A 13,818-nucleotide genomic window follows, 5' to 3' on the forward strand; every position below is an offset into this window, starting at 1 on the left:
TAAGTCTTCAAGTACATAAAAGGTTGTTATAAGAGGACAGAACAGGAAGCAACGGGCTTAAGTTGCAGCAAGGGAAATTTAGTTTAGACATTAGGAGAAACTTCCTAACTGTCAGGGTAGTTAAGCACTGGAACAAATTACTTAGGTAGGTTGTGGAATCTCTGGCATTGGAAGTTGTGTCAGGGGTGGTCTAGATAATACTTAGTCCTGCCTCAGTGCAGGGGACAGGACTGGATGACCTATCCAGGTCCCTTCCACTCCTACAGTTCTGAGAGAAACAGGCTGTGTTTTCCTGCTCTGGCTAGCTAACGTGACAGGCACCATGTTGGCTGACGCACCACGGATTGAACTAGGGACCTCTAGAGCTAAAAGCAGGCGCTCGTATAGCTTGAGTAAAGAGTCAAGGCTCTGCAGTTAGTGGCTGTAACAACTCATGTCCTCTGTGGATTAGCACAGAGGGGACCCGTAACACAGCCCAGTGGGTTGCACTAAGACAGGGGAGGCCAACCTGAGCTTGAGAAGGAGCCAGAATTTACCAATGTACATTGCCAAAGAGCCACAATAATATGTCAGCAGCCCCCCATCAGTTCCCCCCCACACCCTGCTCCCAGCACCTCCTGCCCACCGGCAGCCCTGCCAATCAGCGCCTCCCCCTCCCTTCCCACACCTCCCGATCAGCTGTTTCGTGGCGTGCGGGAGGCTCTGGGGGTGGGGGAGAGGAGTGAGGGCATGGCAGGCTCAGGGGATGGGGCGGGAAGGGGTGGAGAGGGGGCAGGGCCTGTGGCAGAGCAGTGAGCACCCCCCGGCACATTGGAAAGTTGGCGCCTGTAGCTCCAGCCCCAGAGTCGGTGCCTGTACAAGGTGCCGCATATTAACTTCTGAAGAGCCGCATGTGGCTCCGGAGCCCCAGGTTGGCCACCCCTGCACTAAGACATCTGCAGCTCAGAGGAAGCTGTAGTCCTGGTCAGGGGGAGTTAAATGACAGTGATAAGCCCTGGCTGCTGTCTACACTCGTGCTCCCCCTCAGGAAGATGCAAGGCCAGGGAAATGGAAACAAACCCATAGGAAGTCAGTGGAGGTGGGGTTTTAGTTCCCTTCGCTGCAGCTGAGTGCTGCCTAAAAATAAGCAGTGGTCTCGCTGTGTCATAGGAAGAGGAAGTGCAGAAAATCTGGCAGCTTCTGGCCCTTGCTGCTGCATGCCAGTGACCGCGATGGGATTTCAGGGGGATGTGGTGGGAAGTTGCTGATGACAACGCTCCTTGCAGGTCGTGCTGCCTGGGTAAAGAGAGAGTTTGGTCACGGCCCTTCCAGGCCGGCCTAGCTGTGGTAGTGAGCTACAAGGGGGGCCCATGGAAAGAAGGGATTAGTCCTTGCTGGAGCACATGCAGCACCAGCTCCGAAGTAAAATTCAGCGTGCTGGCCCATGCAATAATGGCAAGTCCATGATGGAAAATACTGCCGCTGCTGCAGGACTTCACTCTGTGCACAGCAGCTCATGTGCTTCTGGTCCACAGGAGGCTTGGTACACGGCACAAGGGATGGGCTTAGGAAGACAGCAAGGTCCTAGATCTTAACCTGTTTGCTTTTGTTTTGAACAGGTAACTGAAGTACCACCAAGTGCCTATAGAGGGAGATAGAGGCCTGAGGAAAACGAACTCCCACTTGAACAATTACCGTGCAGGCAACGACTGACAGCGTCTTTATGGAAATCTCCCTCCATGGAATTCAGATGCCAGCTGCCTTAGCTCTTCTTTCAAGATTTCCAGGAATGTGCTACCGGGTCACACCCCAACTTCCAGTCTCATCCCCATGCCCCGCCCGCAGAAGTTTACAAATTGTTCCTGGGTTCTGATTTTCTGTTTTACTAAGAGGATTTCTCACCGTGCGGCTGGGGTGGGGGGAAATCCCCAACGTTCTGAAGACTCCAGGAGCTTCTGAATGGAAGCGCCTTGGATGTGTGATAGATTTATCGTCTGTTTCATGAGGCCTTCAAGGGGGCTCCTGCTCTTCTATGCTTCAGATGGTGGATGGGGGCCGATAACTTGGCAAAGTCTTTCTTTGTTCTCCTTGGGGTGGGGATGTGTCTTGGATGTTTTGCTCCTTTTCCAGGGCCACAGCAGCTCGGATTCCTTCTGGATTTCGGATGTGAATGAGCTTGGGTGGCTGCTTGACGGAATCATGGCTCTGTGGACAGTTTGGTACTGAGGGTAGGTAAGTGGGCGAGCATATCAACCCAGCCATCCAGCGAGAACAGCCCCTGAAGGGGACAGCATGGACATATGGACACATTTTGCTGCACAAATCCTAAATCCAGGTTTTCCTTCTTCCAAGGCACAGTCTGTTTTTATTAATGCGCCCCTTCTCCCACCGTGGTTTTTAAAATCACAGCTTGAGCTTTAGGAGATGCCATCCCTTTTAGAACACACCCTGTTTACAGCTCCTCAACTTTCCTTTCCTGATGCACTTCCGAAACCCTTTATCTTTTTAACAAAGTCCTCACCGGATTCCTGTCTCTGTGTATGGACAGTGGTCTCCTTCCGGGTCTCCTTACTGGCTTTTTTTTTTTTAATGGAGATGTTATTCAGTGTGTGATAAAGGCACAGATTGGTCTGCCAATACCTCTCCAGGCTGGGTGGGGGAAGGAGAGAAATTGTGTGACAAGTTCCCAGTGTGTCTGTAATTTAACAAATGATTGTCTACGGCATGTGCAGGGTGACTAAGCACAAATCATCCATGCCAATTGTAGATGTTGCTCTTCCCGATTGTTTTTACTCGGATATTGACCTCTCACCAGCATGGGGTGGCAACCTGCTGAGCTGTTTGTGTGGGGGGGTGGGTTGATTTCACTTGGAATGTCCACCGCCTTCTTGGTATAAAATTAAAGGACTGTGTGAAACGAGCGGGTAGGTCTCTGTTGGGTTCCCAGCACACACGTGCATAACTGCCACCACTGCCAGCACCTTCGGATGCTGGTCTCAGCAGAAAGCCCCAGGACTGAACTGGGAGATGGAAGATTGTGCCTTCCCTATACCTGGTCAGCACCGGGACACGGTGTGGGTGAGGTAGATTGCTGAGGGCTTCCCGGAACCTGTCTGAGCAGGGGAAATAGATGGCATAATGATCAACGCCACCTCACCCTTGCTGTGGACTAGGACTGTCAAGGCACATTTTCAGAGGTGCCTGGGTACAACTTTCAGAGGTGCCTAAGTCACTTGTAGTCGTTAAAAATCTGCTGGGTGGTCATGGCTGAGCACTTGTGTTCCGCCTACTGCAGAATTTACCAATGTGGAAGTTAACCCATGTTTGCAAGGGTCGGGCAGGCGTTGGTCGAGTGGGGTTCATCTTCATTGAAGGTGCGGATATTATAGGCAGCACCACCTGTTATCCAGGGTGCACAGCACTTCCCATTATAAATGTCTGGTTTTGGTGGCTTTATAATTTTGCCACGTTTTTAACCATTGGGGCTGAAATTTTCAATGCCATGTGTCTGCCTCGGGTTGGTTTGTGAGTTTCAGTCAACAGGATTTAGCCATTGCCAAGAACAAGGCTGGGGAACAAAGACGTTGATCAACATGTTTAAAAAAAAAAAAAAAAAAAAATCTGGTGCCCTTTCTCCTGAGATGTTCCAGTGCCCCCGTGTTTTGCAGAAGAGATTTGAAATGCAGTGAAGGGGTGGCCATGGGGCCAGCAATGTGCTTTTCGGCCAAGTTCTGAGCCTTTGAAAATCTCAGCTCATGCGTGGGGAGACTTCTTACAAACTAACCCTCACTGAGCTACACAGCTCCTTGCGCTGACCAGCCTGGGTGTGCTCCAGCCCTGCCTACAGGAGCCATCCTGAACTTCCCCTGTTCACACTGCCTAGCCAGGAGGAGACAAGAGCTGGATGGGGAGGAGGGGAGAGGAAGGAGTAGAAGAAGACGAGCTGGGTGGGAAGGGGAGACTGGAAGTTGTGGAGAGGAAAGGGAAGAAGGAAACGGGGGTGGGGCAGGGAGGAAGACTGGGAATTGTTGAGTAATAAGACTAGGTCTGGCATCCAGGAAAGGATGAGAGTTGGGGGAGCAGGGAAATGAGATCGTACAAGGAGCCAGGGACTGATGGAGCAAGGAGACCAGGACTGGGTACCAGAAGTGGGGGACGGATCTGACGAGGAGGTGGGGGAAGCGGGGGTGGAACTTGGACCAGGAGCCAGGGAGGGGGTGAGGTGGGCCGACTGGGATTGGATGAGGAGCACAGAGAGTGCCAGGTGCAATGGGCGCAGGGCAGGGATGATCAGAGGCCAGGGTAGGGGTGAGAAACAGACTGTGCAAGGAGCTGGGAAGAAGGGTCAGTGACTGGGCCTGGTAGAAGTTTGGGGGAGAATGGGACTTGGAAGGAGAGCGTAGGATTGGCTGTGCAACCTTAATTCTGCCCCCTTCTGTGTCTGCATCCTGGTAGTCGTTCATTACACGATCACGTACTGTTTCTTCCACGGGGCCCCTGCCTCGTTCAGCACCCAGGCTGGACAGCGCTCTGGGGACGTTTGTAAAACCCTGTCTCGTTTGTCGCCGAAGTTGAAAGCCGTGTAGGGGCGTTTACTTGAGTGGCCAAGTCTAAGAGGGCAAAGCATTAGCTTTTGCTTGGAAGAAGTCAAAGGAGAGCTCAAAAGGCAGGTTGCCCAGGTGGTGCCTTGGCAGCTGGGTAGTGCCTGGAGCCGGGGGACTGCAAGAAGAGAAAGGAGGCTCATGGTGAAGGCTGCTGGGTACTGCACTGAAGAGCTGGATTCTGTCTCTGCCCCAGAATTGCTGTGTGATGCTGGGCAAGATGCTTAAACCGAACTTCTCCCGGGTGGTCGCTGGTGGTGTGATCCTCGTTTTCTGGTGCCCGACTGGAGACCCTGGGCTCTCCTTTGCAGCAGGGCCGAGCACTCACAGCCGCAGCAGAAGCCGTGGGAGCCGTGCTTTGAATATAGAAAGAACTAGATAACAGTAAATACTCTGAAAAATCAGGTCCTCCGTGCCTCAAATTGGGCACCCGAAACGAGTGGATGATTTTGACCTTAATCTACGCCCCTGCCCCCCCTCTGTAAAATAGGGATCATACCACCCCGCCCCTCACAGGGGTGTTGTGGAAGTAATTCGGTTTTGTGACGCGCTCAGGGACCACGTCAATGAGCACCATAGAGAGGCCCCTGAGGGAATTAATAAATCGTTTGAATCGTGTGCAGTAAATAAAGCCTGGAGTCACGCGCACAACGATGCGGCTAAAACAAAATATCGAATAGCTGCTTATTACGCGAGCACTGTCCATGCTCCTGCCCCTTTAAGATGCCTGCAGGACCAAACTCCATGGACTAGCCCTGCATCCACGTAAAGCAAAGGCAGAATGGTGGGGTGGCGGGTTTAGATTGTCAGGAGGGTGCAAGTTTATATAAGGCTTTGTAAACCTATCATACTCCTCGTCCTGCCTCAGAGAGCTTACAACTGCTGGATGAATCAAGGAAGTGATAGGATTTCAAATATATTCCACCCCCACCTGCTCGGATCATCCTTCCAGCCAAGGAGACCTGGCTGGGCAGCATCTCTCTAAACCAATGCCATTTTTAATTGCCTGTAGAGGTCACTCTTGAGAGATACACAGCTCTCCTTTCTTGGCGGGAGCGGGAGCGCTTGGCATCTAACCTGCTGTATTTAATTCCATGTGACATCTGCTCCTACATAACCACAGCGTAAACCCTCGCTGTCTTCTGAGCACCTGAGGTGCGGAAAAGGAACGCCAGGCTGGGCCAAATCAGCATTTGTCTCTAGGAGCAGGAAAATGAACCCACCCACCAGGGTCCAAGCGGTCAGAAAACGCACCTTGGGCAAAAAGGGCTTGTGCAGAGCCAAGGGCAGAAGGAGCTTTAATTTCCGTTCCTTTTCTGTGTTGTTTTGCATTTTGTAGCATCCTCATTTTGCTGGCTCGCGCAGGCATGCGGGCGGAGAAGGGACCAGAGCCTTCGCAGACCTGCACACCCAGGACCGGGGCAAGTTCGCAGGGTTCGGAAGCTGCTGTGTTGGATTTAGAGGCTCAGGCAAGCCCGGAGTTTCTGCCCAATAACAAAGGCTGATGGTGTCTGGGAGTAAGTTTTGGTCAAGGAGGGAAGGGTTGCTCTGAGGTGGGCAGTGGGACACCAGCCAGCACTGTGGTTTCTGCTGGGCACAAGGCCTGTGAAATACACTGAGACACTTGGGTATATTTTTTTTGCTCTTTCTTATAATGCAGCTTAGCAAAAAGCAGCTCTGCTCTTGTGGCTGCCTCCGATTCCACAGCCAACCCACCCTTCCCGAGTTACCGCCAAAGTAAACGGGCCTTATCCGAGAGTCCCATCCACGCCATTCGCGATCAGTAACGTGCCACGTCGCCTGTTGGCGAGTGTGGTGAAGGAAAGTCCCATGCGCAGGCAAAGCAGGATGATATACGGCAGGACCTGTACACATTTTGGTTGTGGGCAGATCTTTGATTATTTGTATTGCAGTCATGGGCCAGGACCCTATTGTGCCAGGTGCTGTACAAACACAGAACAAAAAGACAGTCGCTGCCCTAAATATGCAGTGTAGTTGTAGCTGTGTCAGTCCCTGGATATTAGAGAGATGAGGTGAGTTGGACCAACTTCTGTCCATGAGAGAGACAAACTTTCAAGCCACACAGGGCTCTTCTTCAGGGCTGGGAAAGGTATTCCCGGCAAAATGCAAGGGGGAACAGATGGTTTAGCATGAGTAGTTAGCACGGACTGTAAGGGACCATTCGAGGTAGAGTGGCCCGTTAGTCAGATGGGGAAGAGGAAACCGGCTGTAGTATTTATTGTTAAAAGGGGGAAACACCTGAATTTTAGCGTCTTTGTCTGTCTGTGTTGTTCTTTACCGATCAATCCAGGATTTTATAACCGCTCCATCATTGCGTAATTTGAGCGCTCCAACCCCCTGGGTTTCAGAATCCAGTTTTCAAGCACAGCTGCATTGTGTGGTCTCTCTCTCTCTCTCTCTCTCTCTCTCTCTCACCAATAATCTCTTCATTAGTCACTAACAGTGATTTATGGTTCAGTGCTAGTTCCCGCTCTCTCCTCCCCTTTTTCTGTTGCTCACACACAGATTTTCTCCAGCCAAGTCCTTTGGGGCTGAAACTTCCCGTCCTGGAGCCCATTGCTGACGCTGAAAACTTCAAACTTGGGAGCTTTAAATATTTTGCCCCTTTCACCACGAAATTCGACTTCTCTTCAGCTCCTGGTTTTGTGAGGCCAGACAGCAGGATTAAATGCAGATAGTTCCCAAACACACACACAAGAACTTCTCCCCATCACGGGTGCAGGAATGTTGTGGGCAGCCAAACTGTAGCTAGTGTCTCCAGACAAGTTCTCCTCTTTGGATTTGGGTGCAGGGGTGAAGCACAGACAGCGAGCTGGAAAATTCTTTGATGTGTGTTGGTTGAAATGAAACCATGACTGTGAAATAAGAACTCTTCTGCTAAGCTGGTGCTATAAGCAACATGTAAAGGAAATGAAACACCAAGGGAATATTTAAGGTACAAATACATTGTTGGTTGGTTTTGTTTTATTATTTGCATTCTGGTGGCACCTCGCAGCTCCTGGCAAGGTCACCTCGTTGTCCGAGGTGCTACACCGAGACAGAGAAGTGACTAGCTCAATGTCACCCCTAGGTCTGCCTGAGCCAGGAACAGAATCTGGGTGTCCTGGGTCCTGTCCACTGATGCTGTATGTCTGCACCCGTCCTGTAGCAGACTGTGTGCGTACGTGTTTGGGTAGGTGCCCTGTACACACTGGCTTCCTGGAGAATTATTAGCTACACCAAATTAGACTTTAGCCCTTTGTTCTGGGCTCCATTTATTGTCCAAATGACCACGAGCTCACAAAAGAAAAACAAAACTTCCAGCTGGAATCTTCCTTGGGGACTTTTGCAGGAGCCTGTCCCTTCCTGCAGCTTCTCCCTGCAGTCCACCCTCAACTGAGTCACTTGCTGGTTGTTATAATCACTTACTCCCTTTTCTGCTGGGTCTGATAATTGACCAGGGCTGGTTGACCCCAGGCCACTGGTCCTTGAAGGGTCAATCCCGCCTGTTACATGCCCCCACTCACCGCTCAAGTGTGTGTCATAAAATCTGTACTGCTGTGAGTTAAAGGAGATTCTCCAAGTGGGCAGGGGCCTGCTTTAGAAGCAGGATGCCGAGGTTTCTATCCTGTGAAGTTCTGAATGATGTGGCATGCAGCAGATTGATTCCTGGGAAGTCCAAGGTCGTCACATATTTGTTGCCATCTGATAGGGCACCCAGCTACTATAACAAAAGGCCCAGAATACTCTATGCTCTTCTGAGACTAAAACGTGTGTTTATCTTGGGAGAATGGGGATCTTCTCAAACAAAACAAAATAGGGGCAAACAACTTAACTTGCTTTAAGATGGAGCTCGATAAACTTATGAGTGAGTTCGTATGATGGGGTTGCCTGCGGTGGTGGGGAACTATGCTGGGTAGCCCTGGAGGGTCCCTTCTGTCTTATGTTCCTGAGATCTCATGCTTCAGGGCTTCAGATGGTCACCTGTAGGGGGTCAGGAAGGGATTTCCCCCCCCCACCCATGTATTCTGGGTTTTTTGTTTGTCTCCTTCCCCTGCAGCATGGGGCATTGGCTACTTGCTGGAATCATCTGGGCATATCTCCCTTGATCAATACCCTGGCATGACAGGGCCTCAGGTGTGGGTCCACCTTGCTCCCTCCTGTTCCCTGCCTGTGATACACATAGTTGAGCCTTCTGAGGGTGGTAATAGTTTGGTCTAATTCCGGTTGTTGGGCCTGGTGTGGAGGTGGCTGGGTGCTGGCTGATGGCCTGTGAGCTGGTGGTCCTCTCTGGTCTTGATTCTGACGAGAAGGTTGGGTGGCTGGCTGGACAAGCAACAGCTGCTGGTTTGGGCTGCAGTGTAAAGCAGCCCTCCCTGTATCGATCTGTTTACAGTTCCTCTACTGCTGCCAGCTGCGTGTTGCTAATTGACCTTGATGAGATAGGCAGATCTACAAAGAACTAGTCATCTGCCAATTGCAAATACTTGCCCTCCCCACTCACAGGGCATTTATTGCACCCGCTCACCTCGGGCTGGTTTGCTTACGGGATAGGGCAGCATTTTCCTCGCGTGGGAGGGATGACGTCTATGCCCCTTTCACAACATGAAAGATCTCTTCCTTCCCTGTCTCATCCTGTTCCCCATCGACCGTCTGGTTGTGGTTGCTTGGCCAGAGCTCCCTCCAGCACCTCTCAGCCTAGGGGCACATGGGACTAGGAATCCAATTTAGGACTACCCCTGGGCAGGCCAGTGCATATCACCTCGGTCTTGGGCAGCGTTCATGTGCTCTGCACATTTTAATCCAGCAACCAAAGGAGGTAATTAACTGAGAGTTCTATTGCACATGGGTTAACTTGAACTCCCAACTGCCCTTGCTGTGTTCTGATTGGTTAGAAGAGCCAATAAATGTTAAGAAGATTATTGTTGCAACTAATGTTCTATCTTGCACCTGTGTTCAGTTAAGACTGGTGATGATAGATATGCAGAAGAGCCGGGAGCTACTAGAAAGAAGCAGTTTCTGCAAGATGAGGAAGCTGCTGTTCAAGCTCTAAGCTATTTGGTAGCTTCTTTCTTCAAGGAGCTAAGCATTTTGTTAAGAAATTTAAATTGGTGTTGTGGTTTTTCATTACGAAACAAGCATCATTTTAAGCCATTGGGGGACAGTTGGTTGTGGGTTGTGTGTGTGTATTTGTTTTTACCAGCACTGGAGACCTATTTTTGTTTACATTTTTAAATCCTAAGAATGTTTCTGAGATGAGTTAACATTTTTGGCATTTGCCAAAGGAAATTACTTTCTGCTTTAACTGTGTGCCATAGGCTCTGTACTGCCACGGAGATTCTCCTTCAGCTCAAATGGTATGGTCCTATGTTTTTTGGAGTAGGAGAATCTTAGATCAATCACAACTGCTGATGTGAAATTCTGCCTAGTGTACAGTATAAACGATGCCTCTAAAGTACTTTCTTGGCAATGAATTTGTTACAACATAGCTTTTTTAACAGCAAAATTCTACTAAACGTAAATCCATGGAACTGCTCAGATATAACGAGGTAAAATCTGAGCTTGTAATGTTCCTTTGTCTGTCCTTAGACAAGGATCTGTTACTGAATTATTCTTCCACAGTAGGATTTGCCAATCTTTTTTCACAGAGTGGACCACATCTTAATAGAGAAGTTATCTCATGAGCCCCTCTCATCCCCCTCAAATCACATAGGAGACTTCCCCCTCCCACTGGCAATCCTATAACTAGAGCCCGGCGAATCTGTGGATATCCACTATACATCCACGGACCATGTTTGTGGATCGCGGATCAGATGCAGATACACATTTTGTATCCACTCAGGACTCTATGTATAACATCACTGTGGCAACTACAGCAGTCGCTTCCGTGGGGAAAGTGACAGCAGGAAAGCTGGAAACAGCCGAGACGAGATCGTGGGACCAGCTGGCTCTCTGTGGGCCCCCAGCAATTCACAAACTTCTGCTCTCAGATTAATTCTCCTTCACCGTGAGATTCTTCTCAGCCAATAAAAGAATGAGGTTAGACCTCGTTAATTTCTCTCCTGGCAAGAATGGCAAACTGGCCACTTAAATAGCTGCGCTCTCTAGTTTGTTGCCTCTTTGGCCCAGTGTGTACTTCGATGTGTTGTCTTTTCGTTTCCCAACACTTGCACGTGTTGTGTACGGATATCAGTAAAGAATCGTGCAGTGCTGAATATTTCTCGATGCCGGAGTGTGGGTGCAGGGACTTCATTCCTGCATTGAGAGGCGACACTGCCTTGCATACATTCTTGTATACCTTTAAGTTCTAAAGGAAAGGGGTTTGTGCCCATACGGAAGAGGCGTAGCTCTTGGGGGGTCTCTGCATAGCTAAGCTTAATTAGAGAAATCAGACCTTGGGCATCCATGCATAACCAACCCCCTACCACACAGGGTCATCAGCAGGATTTTTAAACCCAGGATTGTTCAGCACCACAGCACTGTCCTCCACTATGTGTGCTAAAGCAGTAATTTAGCTCCCTCATTCTATTAGTTGCTAGCAGTAGTAGTCGGTTATCCTCCAGTGGATCAGCTACTATAGTGGCACACTACATGTTCTTTGCCAGTGTGTTTGCATATGCAATTTAATTTTGGGCACTGATCACTTTTTTGCTGTTGGAAGGAATCCTTCCTGGAAAGCCAGCTGTGCTCAATAGGTTTTAGCTTGCATAGAATGAAGCTGTTTAGGAATGAGTGTAGTTATGAATCACTAATGCCCTTCCCCAAGATTTCTGGACTTATCTGTTTCCCTGAATAATTTTTGCTTTAAGGTTTTTTGTTTTCCTCCTTATCCCTCCACCGGTCTTGTTTCTACATAGGTTGCTTTGCCCTAATTACAGCCAGAAGCCGGTATTGTCTGTTGATCACCTTTTACATTGTTGCACAGCATTGTGCAGTTGATTTTAGCACCTCTCACGTGAGCATTACTTGTGTTTCTGATTTGGATTAGCTTGAAAGGGACTTTGAATAAACAGTAACTACTGGGTGTTGAAAACAAACAAACAAACAACTCCGAAAACAAATCCTGAAGAAGAAAAATTATGGGAGCTGCTGTTGATCTGTTGTTACTTTGGTTTGAATGGCCAACCTGTTCCTTTTATGACCTGCAGAACAGTGCTGGGGAGGAACTATCAACGGATGCCAAAAATATAAACCAGAGTTGAAAATGCTGAGTCTAGATTCTGTGCCTGGTCTTGTGTTAAGTCCCTTAAATGAGGGAAGAAAAAACAGGCACACCATGGACCCATGTGGGACCCACATGCAACTCACGAGGGTCCAAGAGGACAAGGTATTTTACTGAGCAATAAAAATAAGTGTGGCCTTTAAGAGTAGAGCGTGTTGGTTGTTTCATCTAGCCTGGTGATTGGGACTGTCTGTGAACTTCGCTTCCTAGTTAATCGGGGCCATGCAGCCTTGGTTAACTAATAACAAGGCTCTCTGCAAAATAAGCTCTTGGAGTTGGAATGGAGAGGAGAGGTGTACCCTCTGCCAACCATCCCCCCTCCCCCAGCCCCCGCATGCACCTTGTATGTGGTGGTAAAAGACTTGGGGACTGAAGGGGTTAATATGCTTGGGGGCAAAAGCAGCAGATCAAACAGCTGAGCAAAAATGTGAGATGTGCTGCTCTGAACACACCATGACCTGCAGCAATGCCCCCAGCAGCCGACCGCAAACGGCTCCTCCGCGCTGCACACGGTGCTGCATTCCAGGGTAAAGAACAGGGAGGCAACCTGCGGCCATGAGACGGTGCTGACCCAGTTTGGTCCCATGCCCACAGGCAGGACTAAAACCCGGCTGTCACATCGTTAGGGTTTGCTCCTGTCCCCACTGAAGCCAATGGCAAGGCTCCCGCTGGCCACAGGGTCAGACCCTTCGAGCGCAGGGCTCGGACAGATACATTTTGTAGTTTAAATGGGCCTGGAGCGAGACGAATGCTCTCTAGGCCCTAGGCCAATCTTTGTCTGCTGAGTCTCTGTAACCCTTGTTTATGCTAGTCTCAGAGCCTTGCCAACAACTGCATTAATACACAACGGCGTCTATCGACCTTTCCTTGTGCAGCACGGACGAGGGTTTTCTCTTGTCTGGGGTGTGAGACGGATCTGTAACTCACTGGCAATGTTCAGGACTCGTGGTGTGCACAACCTGCGATTCAGAGGCGCTGAGCACCCTCAACATCCATCGTTATCTCCATACTGATTTATACCTGCCTCTGGAAATTTCCATTACTTGCATCTGAAGAAGTGAGGTTCTTACCCACGAAAGCTTATGCTCCCAATACTTCTGTTAGTCTTAAAGGTGCCACAGGACCCTCTGTTGCTTTTTACAGATTCAGACTAACACGGCTACCCCTCTGATACTCAACATCCATTGTTGTTAGTGGGAGCTCGGAGCGCTCTGCTCCTTTAACTGCCTGGCTAGGCGCTGCGTGAGGTTTTCCTGAATACTACAAAAGCGTAGTTCAACAAATGCCTAAACCCCCGCCCCCGCCCCAAGCCCTGCAGCATCCTCCAGCAGTGGCTCCAGACACTGCGGTAGCACCGTTGCATGACGCAGTGGCTGGATCACTGGCAGATAATACAGGTTCAATAGGGGCTGTGGGGTGTGGGATCGTACCCTGATTTTACACCTGGAGAAAATGGGGCCCAGCGAGGTGAAATGAACGTGTCCCATACTGCCGCAGAGGCTTTGAACTGCAGGAGTTCCTGGCTCCCAGATCTGTGCTCAGGCTCCTAGACCGTACGGCCTCTCCCTAAAGCACCACCTCCAGCCCTTGAGAAAATAGCTGAGCCAGAGGGCTGGAGCCTGCTGCTACGTGCGCACAAGTGACCCTGCTCTCCCCGTGGCAGAGCCAGCCTGTTGCAGTGGAGTTTCCGGCTGCTTTCACCACAGCTGTTGCAGCAAGGAGCTTTTTCAAACATCCCTAATGGGAGTGTGGCAGCAATCCAGTTTGAACACGGGTTTGGCACAAGGCATTCTGACCCTCCCGGGGACGGGGCCTTGAACAGAGGAAGTGAAAGCGGAGCCATACGGGAGACATGCGAGAGCCATGCAGCCCCCGGGAAGGTCCAGAGGACAGACTGATTGTACTGGGCAATAAAGCGTATTATTGGGTGTTCCCTGATACACCCACAGAGCAGCCAGCATGCATTATCATTCCTCTTGGGGCGTCCCCTGCCCCACTTTGCCTATAAAAGCCTGA

The sequence above is a fragment of the Emys orbicularis genome, chromosome 22 (genome assembly GCF_028017835.1).
Source record: "Emys orbicularis isolate rEmyOrb1 chromosome 22, rEmyOrb1.hap1, whole genome shotgun sequence".
Lineage (NCBI taxonomy): Eukaryota > Metazoa > Chordata > Testudines > Emydidae > Emys > Emys orbicularis.